The sequence below is a fragment of the Ranitomeya variabilis genome, chromosome 4 (genome assembly GCF_051348905.1).
Source record: "Ranitomeya variabilis isolate aRanVar5 chromosome 4, aRanVar5.hap1, whole genome shotgun sequence".
Classification (NCBI taxonomy): domain Eukaryota; kingdom Metazoa; phylum Chordata; class Amphibia; order Anura; family Dendrobatidae; genus Ranitomeya; species Ranitomeya variabilis.
The window spans coordinates 744888902-744900645 of record NC_135235.1 but is presented as its reverse complement, the minus strand read 5'-3'; positions in this window follow the sequence as shown (position 1 = coordinate 744900645).

Below are 11744 nucleotides of genomic sequence, written 5' to 3'. Positions count from 1 at the left end.
GCTCCCTGGGCCTGTAACATATGTTCCCTAACAAGGGGCATGACAGCAGCAATCCGGTCCTGCATTTGCGTTACATGGTCTATCACCGTTTTAAAGGGAGTGACTTGACCTTCCCAGGTTTCTTTTGCGACGTCCAACAGTCCACGGGGACGACGGGCATATAATAGCTCGAAAGGCGAGAATCCTGTGGAAGACTGGGGAACTTCCCTAATGGCAAACAGCAAATAGGGTAACAAGTAATCCCAGTTCTTCCCATCTTTGTCTATCGCCTTCCGGAGCATCTGTTTTAAGGTTTTATTGAACCGCTCAACCAGACCATCTGTTTGAGGGTGATAGACAGACGTACGCAACTGGTCTATTTGTAAGAGCCTGCAGAGCTCCTTCATCACCCTTGACATAAAGGGAGTCCCCTGGTCGGTGAGTATCTATTTTGGAATTCCCACCCGACTAAACACTTGTACCAACTCTTTGGCAATCGTTTTGGTAGCAGTGTTACGCAAAGGGATGGCTTCGGGATAACGAGTGGCATAGTCCATGATGACGAGGATATGTTGATGCCCACGTGCGGACCGGGGAAGGGGCCCAACCAAATCCATCCCAATTCTCTCAAACGGGACCCCAATAATAGGGAGGGGTACCAAAGGGCTACGGAACCGAGGTTTAGGTGCCGAGATTTGGCACTCTGGACAGGACTCACAAAAGTTACGCACATCATTGTGTATTCCGGGCCACACAAAACAATGCAATATCCTTTCTATGGTTTTTTGTACCCCCAGATGCCCCCCCATTATATGTCCGTGGGCCAGGTCCAGTACCTTCCGCCGATAAGGTTTGGGTACCACTAACTGTTGCACAGTGTCTTCCCCTTTTTTCTCTACCTGGTAGAGTAAATCATTCTCAAGAACCATGTACGGGTACGCTAGCCTAGTGTCAGGTTCCACGGGTACGCTATCTATCACTTTTACATTTTTCCTAGCCTGAGTCAGGGTAGGATCTTTCATTTGTTCGCTGTGGAAGTCATCCAACTGAACTCCCAAATAGGGTAGGCAGGGTGCTGGATGGCTGTCTGCCTCCGCCTCTCGCTGAGTTTCCTCAGTTTCCCCCGCCATAACTGAGAAGGGGAACTGAAGGTTAGATTCAATAACCTCCCCAGCAACATCTTCCTGTGGGGTCTCATCTAGGAACTCGGGACCTCCAGATGGCATGGGGGAAGATTCACGGTTACAGCTACCGTGAAGGAGCAACTGATTCTCCCACAACTGCCAGAAATGAGGAAAATCCCTGCCCAGGATTATATCATGTAACAATGCGGGAACGAGTCCCACTTTGTGTTGCACAGACCCATAGGGAGTGGAGATACATATGACCGCTGTAGGATATGAGCAGGTGTCACCATGCACACACGTTACAGAGAATTTATCAGACGGACCAGATGGAAGTGCCACCAGACTGGCTTTCACCAGAGTCACCACACTTCCAGAGTCTAGCAATGCCACAACATTTTTCCCATCTACAGACAATTCACGCAGGTGTTTCGCTGTATCATTTTGACCCGCATTCACACTTACTAGCCGTGTAACCAAAGACATGCGTTTCTTAGAGTCCATAACGTCGCACTGCATGGGTTCAGTGGTAACAGGACAGTTCGCAGAAACATGGCCCTTCTCATGGCAACGGAAACACCTAACAGGCCCCCTATTGAAACCAGAGTCCGACACCCTTGATCTCGGGGTGCGAGCAGTCCAGTGTTCCTCCCTCACAGTTTTGGGCAATTTTCCTTCCCCCGCAGTCCCTGGAACAGTCTTACCGGTTCCACGAGGAGGAGGCACAGTTCGGGTAGTAGCGGTATCATCAGGTAGTCCTTCCGCCACGGAATAACGCTCCACCAAGTCCACCAATTGATCCGCTGTCGCGGGATTTCCTTGGCTCACCCACTTTTTCAGCGCCGGTGGTAGTACTCTCAGGTACTTGTCCAGAACGATCCGCTGGATTATCTCCGGAGTTGTCAGTACCTCGGGTTGCAGCCATTTCTTTATCAAGTAGATCAGGTCGAACATCTGCGACCGCGGCGGTTTATCTGGCTGATAGGTCCACTGATGTACCCTCTGTGCACGGACAGCCGTCGTCACACCCAGCCGGGCCAGGACCTCAGCTTTCAGCCTCTCAAAGTCCTGAGCGACTTCCGGGTCCAAGTCATGGTAAGCTTTTTGGGCCTCACCGGAGAGAAACGGAGCAATTAGATCGGCCCATCGTTCCTTCGGCCACTTCTCTCTCAACGCTGTCCGCTCAAACGTTGTCAGGTACGCCTCGACGTCATCTTCTGCGGTCAACTTTTGCCAGTACCGACTCACATGGATTCTCCTGGACTCTGCTTCCGGGTTAGCCTCAGGCATGCTCACCAAGCGCTGCGCCACCTGTTGGAGAAGCTGGCGGTCTGCAGTCGTCACGTCCACCAACTCCTTCAGCTGTGCGGCCATCAAGCGGTTAGCTTCCTGCTGTACGGGCGCGGACTGTACTAGGGCTTTCACCACGTCTTCCATACTGTCGCCTGTGCCACGGAGTGCCCGCGTTCTCCACCACAATGTAACAAAACACTCCGGGATCGCCTTTGCTGGGGTCAAAGGTCACGTGGTTTGTGCATTGAACTCTGAGGCGACAGCAGGTTTCCAGGTAGACTGACCTCAGGTCAGGTTTATTAAAGTGAAAGCAAATACAGAAAACAAAGCATAAAAATAAATCCTTGCCTGTCCGGCACTTACTAAACAAACACGTTCCTATCTAACAACTGGGGGGGCTACTCCCACCCAGCAGACATAACACAGGTCATGAGCACAGCTCTTACTCACATTTGTCTCACACAGACAGGCATTCTGTGTGCCCCAGGCTGACACCTGAAACCTCCAGCTGGTCAGCCTTTATTCCTGCACTTATTAACCCCTCGGTATCCTGAAGATACTGAGCGGCCTAATTCACATAGGACAAATACCTGGGCGAGATATACCTGCCCCCGACTACCAGACCGACATGACTCTTACAGTCCTTATAAGATTCTGGAAGTCCTTGGCACTGTGTCATTTCGTCTGGACCTCCCAGCATCATTTGCTATTCATAATGTGTTCCATCGCTCGTTGTTGCGGAGGTATGTGGTGCCTGTGGTTCCTCCGGTTGAGCCTCCTGCCCCGGTGCTGGTTGAGGGAGAATTGGAATACGTGGTGGAGAAGATCTTGGATTCTCGTATTTCTAGACGGAGGCTCCAGTATTTGGTTAAATGGAAGGGCAATGGTCAGGAGGATAATTCTTGGGTTGTCGCCTCTGATGTTCATGCAGCCGATTTGGTTCGTGCCTTCCATGTGGCTCATCCTGATCGCCCTGGTGGTTTTCATGAGGGTTCGGTGACCCCTCCTCAAGGGGGGGTACTGTTGTGAACTCTGTGTTCAGGCTCCCTCTTGTGGTCACTGGTGGTATGGTGTGACTTTTGCTTTGGGCTCCCCCTGGTGGCTTTGTCTGTTATCCTGCTGGTCTCTGGCTATCAGCTGGTTCATTATCCTCTGGGAGGTTCCTATATAGCTCTGTTTTACTTCCACTTGTGGCCGGCTGTCAATGTAATCAGTGCTACTCAGATTCCTTCTGACTACCTTGCTCCCAGTCCATCCAGGATAAGCTAAGTTTTGTTTGCTCATTTTTTGATCAGCAGTGTTTATCATGTTTTCTTGTCCAGCTTGCTAAAATGTAATTCCCTCGCTTGCTGGTTGCTCTAGTGGGCTGAGTTTCTCCCCACACACCATTAGTTGGTGTGTGGGTTCTTGAAATCTCAGGATGGATATTTTGTAAGGGTTTTTTATTGATCGCATAGACCCCTGCTCTATTTTCTGCTTTCTAGTACTAGTGGGCGTCTTTTGCTGAATCTGATTTCATCCCTATGTATGTGCCTTCTTCTTACTTCACCGTTAATATTTGTTGGGGGCTTCTATATCTTTGGGGATTATTTCTCTGGAGGCAAGCGAGGTCTTTCTTTCTCTTTAGGGGTAGCTAGTTCCTCAGGCTGGCTCGAGACGTCTAGGAATTTTTTAGGCACGTTCACCGGCTACCTCAGTTGTGTTGGATAGGTTCAGATTTGCGATCAGTCCAGTTACCATCTCCCTAGAGCTCGTCCTTAGTTTATTCACTTGCTGGTCTATTTGTGACCACTAAGCCACTAAGGATCATAACAGAGCCCCCTCCCTGTGCGATGCTTCCCTATGCCCCCGGAATGCTGCGATCGCAGTGTTTCGGGGATTAATGTGCCAGGAGCGGTCCATGGGCGACCCATTCCTTGCGAATAGACCCACCGACGATCCTAGGTTAATCTCATGCGAACACCTATAGATAAGGGGAAGAGGTACCCTAAAAGAACTAAGGACTGGGTACAAAAACGGGTCACCTCCTAGTAGAAAACACAAAGAAGGCTGCAGAAACCAATAGAAAACAGAAACTAAGGCTAGCAGAACCAGAGGAACCAGCACTGCACAAATAACACACACAGAACACTAAGCAAAGTACTAAGCTAGAGCTCAAGCAGGTTAACACTGTTGTCCAGCAAGGACTGAAAGGCAGGTGCTGGTTAATAAAGAGTGAAACAAACACCTGACCCAAGTCAAACCCAGCACCAGAGGAAAAAGACCAGCAGCCAGAACTCCACAAGAAAATGGCGGACAGTAACAAACTAAACAGATTCTAACAGCTTGAGTAAAATACCCCTGTCTCAAGGGTGTAGAATCGATGGCCATTATGGGTACAGATCTGGACAGTCCATAAAGAAGAAAGCGGATTGGCACATATCGTCCCATGCAACAAATTCCTTTATCCTTTACATTGCATTTCAACAGGTCATAAACAGCTGTGCCTTCGTCCTGCTTCTCTCCCATGGTATATAGATCTGGACAGTGTGTGTGGTTTGAGATCCTGGACCTGGACGAACCTAGTCTCAATCAAGTTATACCCCGCCCCACTGTCCAGAAATGCAGAAATAACCACCTTATTTTTGCCCAGATTGATTTCAGCCAGCAAAATAAATTGTGTCCTCTCCACGGAGGAGATATGTACACACGGGTTGCTAACCTCCCCGCAATCTGGGCTCCTTAGTTTTCTGGCATCTGTTTACTGTAAGATAGGGAAGGACATGTGCCCATGAAATAGCCCTTTATAGTACAGTAGAAATATACTCCCCTTTGCACCGAACAACAGACTGCTTTCCAGAACGAGTTGCCCCATCCAACTCCATGGGTTCCTCAGATAACTCAGAATAGTGTCCGTGGACCACCTCCGAAACTCAGAGTCATACTCCTCCACCAGCTGGTCTCCCTGCTGGAGCTGCCGTAGTGTGGACTCAGCCAGGGAGATGCGGTCGGGGTCATTGTATACATTAAACAGCACCAGAAAAAAATCCTCCACTGTCTGGAGTGACTGGGAGTCAGATGGCAGAGAGAATCCCCATGCTTGGGGGTCACCCTGAGGGAGCGAGATTATTATCCCCATCCTTTGCTCCTTGGTTCCTGAAGTATAGTTTACAGGCCTCCCTGAAAACAACAAACTTGCCATGCCACCCAGAGAACCTGTCAGGCAGTGATCTTGGCTCCTCTAAGGGTTGCCTGGCAATCATGGTCCCCAAACTTGATGTGTTAGGATGCTGCAAAACGACAGTGCATAGATCTGCAACCTCGAGGCTGAGCTGCTGCAGTAGCCCTGACAGAGCAGTGAAAGGATCTATACTGGATCAAAAAATGGTTTAGGTCAAAGCTAATGTCACGACTCGGTGGCGGGTGTCTTGAGACCAGCGGCTCCTTCCCTGTACCTAACACTAGGGGCATCCTAGCTCTTCATGTGTCCCTGATTACTTCTGATGGTGAAGATGCTGGGGCTACATACCTTGCCTTATCTCCTGAATCCACCCTCAGTCTGTACCCTTACCCCACCCAGGGAAGAGGGGAGTAGTGGTGTACCGCAATACACCAACCAGACAAACAAGTTAATACAAACAGGGATAACGAAAAATACCAAACATACAAATATGTTCACACATAATAACAGTGGAATGCTCTGGGGAATGGATGATGGGTTAAACTAAAGTAGAAGAAAGGGAATTATACCACACACAAAACCTAGCAACAGTAACAGATAAATCCACCAACTGCCTTCACCAATTACAACCAACAACCTCCAGCCATTCAGCATAAGCTACTCTGAGAATGAGTGCTAGCCAGGGCCCAGAATATATAGGAGATGGGAGTGGCTAACAGTGCACAGATGAGAGCCTTAATGCTCCAGGAACTCACAGATTAACCACTGCACTGCCGAAAGATATTTACACCGTTTAATATGAAGGTGAAGTGCTTCTAGTCAGTGCAGGAGTAGGAGAAATCAGATGCTACAGTCTTCTGGCTCCTTTATGTTGTGGAAAACCTGTGACAACACCGCCAAATGTGTCTCTGAGTGAGTGTGATACCCCCGACCCTTTTCCCAACGCGATGCACTGCTCCCTCGGACTGAGGCCTATCTGCAGGCCTGAAGCCGTGGCCTCTCTTGCGGGCCTTGTACACCAGGTGCACGGCCCTTTTGGGATACACAGGAGTGATCTGATTGCTTGAAGATACAGACCCGAAAGAACAAAATAGATGGGCGGAGCCAGAGAGACACAGAGCCAGCCAGGCCGATGATACCAGACCCGACACCGCATATTTACCCGCCGCGTGTCCTCATGCAGCAAAGACTGGACCCTGGGGGCTGTGGCGTAGCTTGTACTCCAGGTCTGCCTCCTTTGCCGTCGTGGCTGCTGGTGAGTGACTGGATCAACTTGGTTGCATCTCGTGTCCTGTATAGATGCTCGCAGGGTGGGCGCTGTGGTTGAGGTTTCCCCTGTTGTTCACAGGGTTCCTCTGGCTTTAACCCAGACACAGGTATAGTGCAGTCTGAGGGCCTTAGGCGGTGAATCTCAGGAAGGCCTCTGCAGTGGTCATTTTCCCTTTTCCAATAGGCTTCTTGTCCAGGAAGCAGAACACCTTTGAACAAAATACGGTACTCCTCAGCCACTTAGGTGCATAAGAGGGGTCACTTATAGCACCAACACCTGCTCCATCGGCCCTTCCCTCTCCCCTCCCTCTTTCTACATTAAACATCTTTTGCAACAACAAGTCTCCAGCATAAACAAGTGCTTCTCACAAAATTAGAATACAATCAAAAATTTAATTTATTTCAGTTCTTCAATGCAAAAAGTGAAACTCATATATTCTATTCTATAGAGTTATTACAAACAGAGTGATCTAATCAAGTGTTTATTTCTGTTAATGTTCATGATTATGGTTTACAGCCAATGAAAACCCAAAAGTCATTATCTTAGTAAATTAGAATACTTTATAACACCAGCTTAAAAAATGATTTTAAAATCCAATAAGTTGGCCTACTGAAATGTATGCTCAGTAAATGCACTCAATACTTGGTCGGGACTCTTTTTGAATCAATTAGTGCATCAATGTGGCGTGGCAAGGAGGCGATCAGCCTGTGGCACTGCTGAGGTGTTATGGAAGCCCAGGTTGCTTTGATAGCAGCCTTCAGCTCATCTGCATTGTTGGGTCTGGTGTCTCATCTTCCTCCTGACAATACTCCATAGGTTCTCTATGGGGTTAAGGTCAGGCGAGTTTCTTGGCCAATCAAACACAGTGATACTGTTGTTTGTAAACCAGGTATTGTTACTTTTGGCAGTGTGGACAGGTGCCAAGTCCTGCTGGAGAATTAAATTTCCGTCTCCAAAAGATTCATATCACCGCCACAAAATAACAACGTGGGATACAGCAGGCTGTTTCACATTTAGCAACAGAAAAAATTATAACTTTGTTTAATGTGCCTTAGGTCTGCAGACAGTTTTATATCACCACAGAAGTAAATGACAAGGTGGGATACAGCAGGCAGTTTAATATTTTTTTCACTAGCTACATGTGAACTAGAATGCTATATTCATGCATGGAGCACAATAGAAGCACTGCACAACATGTGCCCTGCTGGCATTCTTTGTGGACCTCAGTAATGTCCAAAAAGGAATTAAAAAAATGCTGGAAGGTAAATTTAACAGCCACACTGGACAGTAGCTCCCTACACTATCTGACTGATATACACCCGCCTAGCTAACTAGCTAAAATCTTGTTAACAGTGGCAGCTTCAGGAGCAGCCTCTCTGCTCTGTTATAGTGTCAAAATGGTGCTAAAACAAGATGTCTGTTATTTATATGGAGAGGGACATGTGATTTCAGCAGCCAATGACATAAGCCGTGGTGTCAGGACATTGTGGGTGTTTACTGTGCCCTGATTGGCTAGCCACAATGTGCACACAAAGTTAGGGGAAAAAAATGACTGCTGTGCGGTGCTTACAAGAACGCCGCTCCTCTGAGCTCTGCAAACCCCCTCCTCTCAAACATGTGCCAAACTCTCATGATACTCCACCATTATTGTTGCTAAAGTGCTGAAAATACTTATGTGGCAACGCAAATATTTTCCCGTACTTTTACCGAATGTTAACAAACAGGATTTCCATGCATGTGTTGTGACTGTCATACAGCCGTGACACATGCAGCTGTGGCACCAATCAGCCGTCACTATCCAGGAAGCAGGGTTCCCTCTGCAGCTTATTTGGTAAGCGCTGTAGCTTGCCGAATAAGAGGGAACCCAAACAAATTTGCTCAACTCTACTTTCTGACCAGCGGGGATGATTTCACCGTCGATCAGAAGCGGTGTTTGCCAGGCTTTCATGCACATGACAGTGTGGCAAACACTGGATGTTCGGGCCCCCCATTCAAGTGAATGGGGTCCGGGGTTCGAGTACTGTTCTGGTGCCCAAACCCAAACTTTTTGTAACTGTTCGGCCTAACTCGTTGGACCCGAATATCCAGGTGTCCGACCATCTCTATTCGTGACAAGTTGGTGGCAGCTTTAGAGGTTTTCATGACACAGACTAATGGAAAAATCGCTCATCTCTATTTCCTAATCATCATTTAGTGTTGAGAATAGTTTCCCTTACTCTTCTAAAACTGTAACTGTTGGATTTTTTTTCTTATAAAACACTCAACCTCTATTCTAGGTTATAAAGTGCCTAGAACAAAAAAATAAAATAAAAAGGGAGAAATAACAGATAATACTTAAATGTTTTCCGTCTGTAGTTATTCTGATTTCCTGAGGGGAGGGGAGTAATTCATGGAGCACGTCAGCCTTTAAGCTGACCCCACATGTGAACACTTCTCTTTGCGTAACCCAGCTGTTTATAGAGGCTCATTTTTCCAGGATGACTTGGATTGGTCTATTGAACCACTTCACCCCGAAGCCTGTTTTCACCTTTCTGACCAGGCCAAATTTTACAATTCTGACCAGTCACTTTATGTGGTTATAACTCTGCAACGCTTCAACGGATCCCGCTGATTCTGAGAATGTTTTCTCTTGACATATTGTCCTTCATGATAGTTGTCAAATTTATTTGATATGACTTACACTTGTCTGTGAAAATATTGGAAATTTGGTGAAAATGTGAACAATTTTGCAATATTCAGACTTTAAAATGTTATGCTCTTACAGTTATGTCAAATAAAATAGTTAATGAATAACATCTCCCACATGTCAACTTTACATCAGCACAATTTTTTGAAACAATTTTATTTTTGTTAGTTATAAGGGCTAAAAGTTGACCAGCAATTTCTAATTTTTCCAATAAAATTTACAGAACCATCTTTTTTGAGCGATGACATCACATATGAAATGATTTTGAGGGGCCTATATGACAGAAAATAGCGAAAAGTTACACCATGCTAGAAACTGTACCTCTAAAATGTGCTCAAAACCATATTCAAGAAGTTTATTAACCCTTCTGGTTCTTCACAGTAATTAATGGAATGTGGATAAAAAAAATGAACATTTAACTTTTTCATAAAAAAATTACTGTAGACCCAATTTTTATTTATTCTCACAAAGGTAACAGAAAAAAATTGACCCCAAAATTTGTTGTGCAATTTTTCCTGAGTATGCAGATACCCCAGATGTTGGGGGAAAACACTGTTTGGGCGCATGGCAGGCCTCAGAAAAGATGGAATGATGTTTTGGAGCAGAGATTTTGATGGAATGTTGTGTAGGTGTCATGTAGCGTTTGAAGAGCCCATGATGTGCCTAAACAGTGGAAACCCCCCACAAGTGACCTCATTTTATAAACAAGACCCATTAAGGAATTTATCTAGATGTGTGTGAAGTTAATAATGTTGAACCATGAAAATAGAAAAATCTAATTTTTCCCACAAAAATGTTCTTTTAGCCCCAATTTTTTATTTCACAAGGTTAACAGGGGAAAATGGATCTCAAAATTTATTGTGCAATTTCTCGTGAGTACATCAATACCCGGTATGTGTCCAAAAACTACTGTTTAGGCACTGTCACGACAACGGTCGGTTGACCTGGGACCAGGGATCCTTTTATGGCCCTAACACTAGGAAGCGACCTAGCTCGCCCTGTTCCCAGGGCTACTTCAGATGGCAAAGACGTCGGGGCCTCTGCTGTTACCCTGTCTCCAAAATTAGCCCTCCGTCTGTTCTCCTCCCCCACCCAGGGAGATGTGGGTGCTACTGTGCACCCCAGTGCACCAACCCGACAAACGGGGACAAAGACAAGGGGAAATTGAAAACTCCACACACACTAAATATACACTCACATATAACAGAGGGATCAACCAGGGTGTGCAGGAAGGGGAATAAACCAAAAATAGGAAAGGATAAGGAATTACCAAGCAAACCAAACAACAGCCACTTATAACTCCTCCAGCGCTCCTTCACATACCAACTTCTCTCCTTCATTTAGTCATGCAGCAAAAAGCGAACTCTGACGAGGACTAGCAATAGAGCAGAGACTATATAGGGAAAAGGAGTGGCTAACTGAGCACAGCTGAGAACAGGAACTTCCAACATGGCAGATTAACCCTTGTTCTGCTAGAAGAAATAAACAATAATAAGCCAGAGTAGTGCTTCTTCTCAGCGCTAGAGTAGGAGCAACCAGACGCTGCAGTCCTCTGGCTCTGCTCCATCGCGGTAACCCCCTGACAGGAACTCTGCAAAGCTCAGAAGGGAAGAACCACCATATTGGAGTTCAGATTTTGCTTGACTGATTTAATGGTACATGTCACATTGGGAGAGCCCCTTAAGGGCCAGAGTAGCAGAACCCCACCATAAAAGTGACCCCATTTTACAAGACACACCTCTCAATGAATTAATCTATGGATGCATTGAGCATACTGACACCGAGTTTTATACCATTGGGCAGTGAAGAAAAAGAAAAATCAATTTTTGCCACCAAAATTTTGTTTTAATATTTCTTAACCACACGGTGAGACTCAGGAGGGACAGAGTGCTATTTTCCTCCTGGAGTGCAGATTTTTTGAGAATTGTTTGCAATTCCGTATCCAGAGCCACTAAGTGCTAGAAAAGCAGAATCCTCCCTCAAATTACTCCATTTTTGAAATTATATCCCTTTTGGAATTTATCTACAGGTGTAATGACGATTTTGACTCCATGGGTGGTTTACAGAAACATGCAGCAGTGGATGTTGCTTAGTGAAAATTCCAAACTGCCATTGTGGTGCCAGTACGTTGCAAGTCTCAGTATGTTGCAGTCACCAGAATGTGGCAGTGCCCAGCTCATGCTTCTGGAGACACACAACTGTAAGTTAGGTGATCTGTCATCACTACAGAAA